Source organism: Alligator sinensis, unplaced genomic scaffold (genome assembly GCF_000455745.1).
Source record: "Alligator sinensis unplaced genomic scaffold, ASM45574v1 scaffold703_1, whole genome shotgun sequence".
NCBI classification, from domain to species: domain Eukaryota; kingdom Metazoa; phylum Chordata; order Crocodylia; family Alligatoridae; genus Alligator; species Alligator sinensis.
The window spans coordinates 594724-603673 of record NW_005842461.1 but is presented as its reverse complement, the minus strand read 5'-3'; positions in this window follow the sequence as shown (position 1 = coordinate 603673).

The window sequence follows — 8950 nt, the reverse complement described above, 5'->3', positions numbered from 1 at the left end:
TGGCCAGTTTCTCCAAGAGGCGATCATGGGAAACCAGATCAAAGGCTTTTTTGAAGTCAAGATATATGACATCAATCTTTTCTCCCTTGTCCAGGTGATAGGTCACCTGGTCGTAGAAGGAAATGAGATTGGTCAAGCAAGACCTACCCGCAACAAACCCGTGCTGGCTATCCCTTAAGATGTTGTCGTCGGCCAGTCCATTAAGGATGGCCTCTTTAATAAACTTTTCTAAGATCTTCCCCGGGATAGAAGTCAGGCTGATGGGCCTATAGTTAGCCGGATCCACTTTCCTCCCTTTCTTGAAGATAGGCACCACATTGGCCTTCTTCCAGTCTTCGGGCACTACACCAGAGCGCCAAGAGTTTTCAAAGATCCGTGCTAGAGGCTGGGCTATGATGCTCGCCAGCTCCTTGAGTACCCTGGGGTGAAGATTGTCAGGGCCGGCTGACTTGAAGGTATCCAGCTTCTCAAGATGTTCCTGCACGAAGTCAGCATCAATGGAGGGCAGGGGATCACCCTCACCCGGACTTCCCTGTCCCATAGCGGGCATGGGCGTCCCATGGGACTGATGAAAGACCGACGCAAAGTACCTATTTAATAGGTTGGCTTTTTCCTGGGCGTCAGTTGTCAGTTGCCCCATCTGGATCAGCAGGGGTCCAACGTTGCCCCTGCTTTTCCTCCAGCTCCCCACATATCTGAAAAAGGACATGAGGCCCTGCAATGGCCCTCAGTGATAGGTTGTACTCAAGGTTAAACTTAAGCTTCCTAAAAAGGAGGTAATAAATGGACTGCAACCATTCATCCCAAGCATGTAGACTTCCCAGTACAAAGGGCAAACCTGCTGAAGAAAAGAGGAAAAACCTCTAGAAGTGGTGGAATGAGCTGGCTGGGTGGCCAACTGATCATTGCCAGCTTCTAATTCTTTTTTTTTAATCTGTTCACTGCTAGGTAATGATCAGGGATCCTGGTTTTCTCTGATTAAAAAAAAAAAATCCCCAATTTTCAGATTAGACAAAGTAACCCAAAATCTACATTTTTCTGTGATTAAAATGAAATGCTGCTAATATATAGATATACATATATAGTGGTGTTTCATTCTAATCATGTGGATTTTGGGTTACTTTTTTTTATCTGAAAATTGGGGCCTTTTTTAATCAGATAAAACCAGGATCCCTAGTAATGACTGTGGGTTTCATTTTTTCTTTCCAGTGTCTCCTCCACTCTCAAGGTGGGTGAAACTTAACATAATGCCCTTCTGAATTAAGATATAGAGTATTCAGAATTTGTATTCTTTAACAGTAGACCATTTCCTTGAGTAATCTGCTGTCCCATACAAGGTAAATCCATTAACTTGCTGGTGTTATGATCTGGTGTTAGTAATATGATGGTTCCATGGGCTAATCGCATTATCAATAGCCTTCTCTGGTGTTGTGCTCACTGTACATGATTATGACAAATCTTTCTGAGATCCTAAAATATAAAGACATTTCCAGGATTGGAACTTTATTGGCTAAGCCCACGTTTGGTGTCAAAATTTCTCATAGTTTTTTTTCTACCCCAACTTCTTATTATACTTTAGACTTTTCTGACAGGAGTTTTCTGAAGTCCCCCACCACAACTTTATCATTTTCCTATTTCTCTGAAACCGTTAAATGAATAGCATCTGAAAAGGGCACTATGTATGTCCCCTACAATGCCATTTTGATATTCCTTGTTATGATAAGAATGGTCTAACCATTTAGGCTACTCTCTGCTAAAAGAAGAAGGAAAGTTTATCTCAAGTTCATCAGAATCTACACAACAAAGGATGCATCTACATGGTCACTTTACTGTGGAGCTGATTAATTAGCTCCCTGGTAAAGCATCACCATCTACATGTGTACCCCTATTAGGGTGCAGTAAATTAATTAACTCCACTGTAGGATAGTACTGTCCAGGACATTAACTATCCTACAGCAGAGTAGTTATGTGCACTGATACACAAGTAAAGATGGTGAAAAGAGCTGGCTTGGGCATGAGGGTGCTAGAGTGCGGGGGCTGCTTGCTGACTAGTCCCACACTGCAGCAGCCTCGTGCCACAACCAGCCCCTTCACAACACACTGAGCTAGGGAAGAACAGCTCGGGCTGACAAGCTGACCCCCTGGGCCCTCTGCCAGCCTGGGGCTGCTCCATCCCAGATCAATGTGCTACAGTCCTGGATGCACACGTAAACATGGATGCATATGAACTACACCAGAGTTCATTGCTACATGCTAATTACATATGTAGATGTACCCAAAGAAGTCTTTTTACACATTGCTAATATATACCTAATATGTCCTCAAATTACTTATGGACTCTACACCATTGATTTATTCTCAATATATTTTATATTAGTTTAATACATAACTTAATGTACTCTTGTACATTAATGTACTCCTAATGTACTCTTGATTCCCTACTGGCCCTGTGGACCAACATTTCTTTATACAGATGCCTACAAGAGAAGTGTAAGCATGTCTATGGGCTCTAGAGCCTCATGGCTTGGACAGAAGGCACAAACACAGTTTTTATTTAAGAGTGAGGTTTTGTTTTCTGGAGGGATCTAATTATTCACATAATAAGAGGACTTGCAGGTGAAAGACAGACAGAAGGACACTGCCCAAACTGAAATACTGATAAATCTCAGACTCTCAGAATAGGTAAAATTAAACTAGCCAGAGGCTGTATCTGAGGACCTTTTTTCAAAGATCTTTAATGTTTGAGTGTTGTATGAGTAAAGTCACAGTTAAGAAATTCCTTTGCTAAGCCTGTTTTGTGCTTTCCTGCCAAGTTGTTAAATGAGTAAACCCAGATAATCCACAGCCTCAGTGGAACTGTGAGAGACTATATGTAACTCAAAGGAAGGGGAGGTTTGACAGACCTTGATTTCAGAGTCAAAGCCAGATGTATGGCAGTAATGTATGTCCACAAAAAGGGAAGAGGGCAAGAGTTCAAAGCCTAGGAGGGAGGCCTAGGGTGTCAGAGTTAGAAATAGTAATTGCTTCTTTCTTTTTCGTTGGCAATCCCTCACAGTAGAAGATGATTGTCTTCCGTGATTCTCTTCTCAAGCTGTGGGTCTCAAGATGGCTGAGGAGGCAGATCTGTGATCAGTAGTTCTGCTGCAACTTGGACACATGTTTCTTTATGGGGTGGGTGGCTCCAGATTCTTGATTCAGTCCGTGACACAGTTTTTGCTGCTCCCACTTCACTTTTCCATCTCCTGTTCTTGTCATAAGGTTTCAAAATACTGAGATCCTTGCAGCAGATCCTTCTTCTATTTGGTGTGGTCCTGGGTGATAGTCTCCCACAAGTTGGTGTTGATGCTGCATTTTTTCCAGCTGGCCCCTTGGAGATCCTTAAAGTGCTTCCTTTGCCCTTCTCTAGAGTGTATGCTTAAACTGAGCTGGGAGAATAAAACTTGCTTTAGGAGTCTGGAGTCAGGCATCTGGATGAGGTGTCCAGGCCAGCAAAGTTGATGTTAGATTTCACCACCTTGATGCTCATGGTGTGTGCTTCCAAGAGGATGCTCATGTTGTTGCATCTATCTTCCCACTGGGTTCAAAGGATCTTTTCAGGCAGTGTTGTTGACACTTTTTCAATTACTTTAGGTGTCTCTTGGCATTGTCCACGTCTCAGCTCTATAGAGTAAGGTAGGGGTCACAACTGCTTGATAAACCATGAGCTTGGTTTCAGATCTGTTGCCGAAATCTTTAAACACCCATTACTTCAGGTGTCTTAAGGCTGCACTTGAACATTTGAGACAATGTAAGTTTTCTTCATTAATGTCAGCTTTGTGAGAGATGGTTTCTGAGGTATGGGAAGTATTCAACATTCTCCCAAATCTCACCATGAATCTAAATTCCCACAGCTAGGAACTGTTCATTAAGAGCTTGTTGATGGAGGACCTTCATCTTCTGTATGTTAAGCATCAGTCCCATTTTCTTGTATGCCTTGGTAAAGACATCAACAATTGCCTGAAGTTCTGCTCCCAAGTGATCACAGACTACAGATCATGAGTGTATGGGAGCTTGATGATCGAGGTCACAGTGGCTCAGTGCTTTTGGCTCAGAGTTAGCTGAGATTAAACACCTTACTATCTATTTGGTAGTCTAGTTCCACTCTAACTGAAAACTTGTTGGTGGTCAAGTATAGTGTCATGGTAAGGAAAACCAAGAAGAGTTTTGGAGTTATGGCACAACCTTGCTTAACTCCCATCATACTGCAGCTTACTACAGCTGGCAAGTTGTGAAGATCATGTCAGTTGTGCCTCTTGATGCCTGAAACTCACACTGAGATTCCAGGAGGAGCTTTTCAGCAAGTGGAAGGATATGTTTCAGGAAGGCTCTCAAAATGATCTTTCCTGTGTTGAACAGCAAGGTGATCTCTCTGTAATTTCCACAGACAGACTTATCTTCTTTCTTAAAGATTGTCATGGTCATGGCATCCCTGAGTTCATCTGGGATTTCTTCATCATTCCAAATCCTTTAGATGAGGGCATGGAGCCCCCTCCCCCTCAACTTGAAGATTTTGGCAGGGATTTCATCAGTTCCAGATGCCTTATTGTTCTTCATCTGCTTGATGGTTTGGGTTGGAGGGATTCCAAAATCATCTCTGATTGGGTGTTGTGGGAAATTGTAAGGAACACTCTCATCGGCAGCACAGTCTCTATTAAACCGGAATTAAAAATGATCTTTCCAAAGGCTCCTTCATAGATTTCATAGACAATAGGGCTGGAAGGGACCTTGGAAGATCATCAAGTCCAGCCCTCTGCCCGAGGGGCAGGAAGTCAGCAGGGGTCATAGGATCCCCGCAAGATAAGCATCCAAATTTCTCTTGAAGGTGTTCAATGTAGGTGCTTGAATCACCTCTGATGGCAGGCTATTCCAAACCTTGGGGGCTCGGACAATAAAGGGATTCTTCTTTATATCCAGCCTGAAATGGTCTTGCAGTAGTTTATAACCGTTCAGCCTCATCATCCCTTGGGGAGCTCTGGTGAACAAACATTCCCCCAGATACTGGTAGTCACGCCTGATAAACTTATAGGTGGCCATCAGATCACCCCTGAGCCTGCGCTTTTCTAGGCTAAAGAGCCCCATAGCTCTCAGCCTGTCATTGTAAGGTCTGTTTTCCTGACCTCTGATCATGCGCGCGGGTCTTTGCTGGACTATCTCAAGCTTCTCCACATCCTTTTCGAATTGTGGGGCCCAAAACTGGATGCAGTACTCCAGCTATGGCCTTACCAAGGCCAAGTACAAGGGGAGAATGACATCCTGGGATTTGCTTGAGAAGTATCTATGGATGCACACCAGTGTTTTTCTCACTTTACTAGCCACAGCATCACATGGAAGGCTCTCCATAGTGCTAGCCAGCGTAGCACTGCCGAGCCTATAAGGATGCTGCAGGTTTTTCCTCCTAAGGTGGTGAACCTTGCATTTTTCAGTGTTAAACACCATCAGGTTCTCATCCACCCATTTGCTAAGCCTGTCCAGGTTAGCCTGGATTGCCCTCCTGTCTTCGGGTGTGGATGCTTTGCCCCAGAGTTTAGTGTCATCGGCAAACTTGGCCATTCTGCTTCTGACTCCAATGTCCACATCATTAATGAAGATGTTGAACAATATCAGACCAAGAACAGAGGCTTGGGGGACCCCATGGTTACAGGGTACCATGACGATTGACTTCCGTCTATTACCCTCTGGGTCTGACCACGGAGCCAATTCCCCAGGCAGCGGATCATGGCAGATCCAAGGCCACAGTTGGCCAGTTTCACCAAGAGGTGATCATGGGATACCAGACCGAAGCTTTTTTGAAGTCAAGGTATATGACATCAAACTCTTCTCCCTTGTCCAGGTGATAGCTCACCTGGTCATAAAAGGGAATGAAATTGGTCAAGCAAGACCTACCCGCAACAAACCTGTGCTGGCTATCCCTCAGGGTGTTGGCATCAGTCAGTCCATTAAGGATGGCCTGTTTAATAAGCTTTTCTGAGACCTTCCCCAGGATAGAGGTCAGGCTGATGGGCCTGTAGTTTGCTGGATCCACTTTCCTCCCTTTCTTGAAGATAGGCACCACATTGGCCTTCTTCCAGTCTTCGGGCACTTCACCAGAGCACCAGAAGTTCTCAAAGATCCATACCAGGGGCTGGGCTATGATGCTCGCCAGCTCCTTGAGTACCCTGGGGTGTAGATTTTCAGGGCCAGCTGACTTGAAGGTATCCAGCCTCTCAAGGTGTTCCTTCATGAGGTCAGCATTGATGGAGAGCAGGAGATCATCCTCACCTGGACCTCCCTGTCCCATAGTGGGAATGGGCATCCCGTGGGACTGATGAAAGACCAATGCAAAGTACCCATTTAATATGTTGTTTTTTTCCTGGGCATCAGTTGTCAAATGTCCCATCTGGTTTAGCAGGGGTCCAATGTTCCCCCTGCTTTTCCTCCGGCTCCCCACATATCTGAAAAAGGACTTTTTATTGCCCTTGATACTCAAAGCTAGTTGGAGTTCAGTTGCAGGCTTGGCTTTCCTGGTTTGCTCCCTGCAGGACTGGATCAGTGCAGAATATTCCTCTTTTGAGGTGATTCCCACCCTCCATCCTTTGTAGGCCTTTCTTTTTAGCCTCAGGAGGTCTGCTAGATCCCTGGAGAGCCAGGGGGGCTGCTGTGCCCTCTTGCTGCCTTTCCTCCGAGATGGAATAGAATTAGCTTGTGCATTGAGGATCACTCCCTTGAGGAGTAACCACTCTTCCTGAACTCCCCTTCCCCCTGGGGTCATGGTCCCTTGGGGCCTCACTGACAAGCCTCCTGATCTTGTCAAAGTCAGCTTTCCTGAAGTCAAGGACTTCAGTGTTGCTGACTGACTTGCCAGCTTTACAGTGGATGGTGAAGGTGATCAGCTTGCAGTTGCTGTCACCCAGCTTCCCATCAATCACTAGGTCACTGATTAGGTCGTCCCCAGTTGCCAGTACCAGGTCAAGCAGTGCTTTATCTCTCGTTGGCCTGTAGACTTCTTGAGTCAGGTTGATAGTCCACGCATGATAGGAAGCTTTGTGACTGCTCAGATTGTGTTGAGCGATCCTCCGATGAGATGTCTGGGTAGTTGAAGTCACCCATGACAACCATGGTCCTGGAGTATGTGGCCTCAGCCAGTTCCTGGGCAAACTCCTGGTAAAGCTCTTGACTTTGGCTGGGAGGTCTGTAGTAGACTCCCACTGCTGTGTCCCCTGTGCCTTGTTCCCCATGGATTTTAACCCAGAGGGTCTGCAGTCATCCACCCTGGTCACCAATATCAGCTTGCAGGGACATGTAACTTTCCTTAACATAGAGGGTCCCCCCCCACCCCGCCCCTTTTATCTACTTGATCTCTCCTGTACAGGGTATAGCCATCTATACCCATGGTCCAGTCATGGGTGGAGTCCCACCAGGTCTCCATTATGCCTATGATGTCATAATGATTTGTGTTAAGCAGGAGGATGAGTTCCTTCTGCTTATTCCCCAAGCTCCTGGCACTTGTGTATAGGCTGGCAAGTGTTCCCCTTGGGGCGCTTTGCCTTGATTGTACCAGGGCTGGGGCAGGGGTGGGCTCCCTTAAGTGCCTTGGCCTGCTGGCTTTGCAAGGGTTGCTCAGCGGGCCAGCAGTGGTGGTAGTCCTCCCGTCCCCCAGTGGGCTTAGTTTAAAGCGCGGTGGAGCAGGTCAGCCAGTGTAGCTGAGAAGAGCCTCTTCCCCAGTGGAGAAAAGTGGAGGCCATCTCTTCCCAGCAGCTCTCTGCCTCTCAGATCAAAGAGTGGGCTGTGGTCACAGAAGCCAAAGCCTTCCCAATGACACCAGTGCTGCAGTCTTTGGTTAACTACCTGGATCCTCCTCTCCCTCCTCAGCCCATACCCTGAGACTGGAAGGATTGAAGAAAACACCACCTGTGCCCCCAGAACCTTTAGCCCTGCTCTCAAATCCCTGTTGCGCTTCATGACCCAGCTGGGAGCGCTCCGAGCCATGTCATTGGTGCCCACATGAATAAGGAGCATGGGATAGTGGTCTGTGGGCTAGAGGAGCTTAGGGATCTTCTCCTTCTTTCCTTGATCAGGTCCCTTCCATCGTTAGGTCTCAAGGGGGTTGGCCCCTGACTGCTTAGAATGTAGATAGCTTTGGTGGCATTGAAAAAACCACATATATCGTGGCTGTCAGCAAGATGTTGAATCTACTTTCCTTGTCTTCCCACCAGCTGCTCTTCATATTGTAGGTCCTCATTTGGACCTCTGCCTTGACTTGCTGGAGATTCAATTTTTTTTCCTTGGAGTTGATGTCATTCTGCCAAGCACAAAAGGCCTTCTGCTTGTGGTCTAGCAACTCTTCAATCTCCTGATTATTCTTCTCAAACCAGTCTTGATATTTCCTTGTAGAGAATCCAAGTTTCTCTTCACAGGCACTGAGGACAGTGGACTTGAAAGCACCCCAAGTACTGCCAACATTCTCCCATTGCTGTTTAGTGTAATTTGCCAGTTTTTCATTGAGGCACTGGTGGAAGAGGTCTCACTTGGTTAGATCCTTGAGTCCTTTGGTATTGATTTTCCACTAACATTGCATCTGCTACAGCTGTCATTTGGGAGCCATTTTGAGTAACATAGCCAAGTGGATGAGTCAATGATTGGTCTGGCAATCATCGGTTCCTAGCATAGCTTGGGTCACGCAGATCCTGGGAACAAAAAATGATGTAGTCGATCAGGTGCCAATGCTTAGATTGCAGGTGTTGCCATGCTGCCTTTTTCTGGTAGAATAGGGTGTTGGTGATGGTAAGTCGATGTTCCATGCATTTGGTTGAGAGGATGCCACTGGAATTGACCTTTTCTACTCCTTCCTGCCAATGATTCTGTTCCAGAGGTTCAGGTCCCTTCCAAATCGGGCATTGAAATCACTGAGAAGAACAAGAAGCCTGTCTCCCTC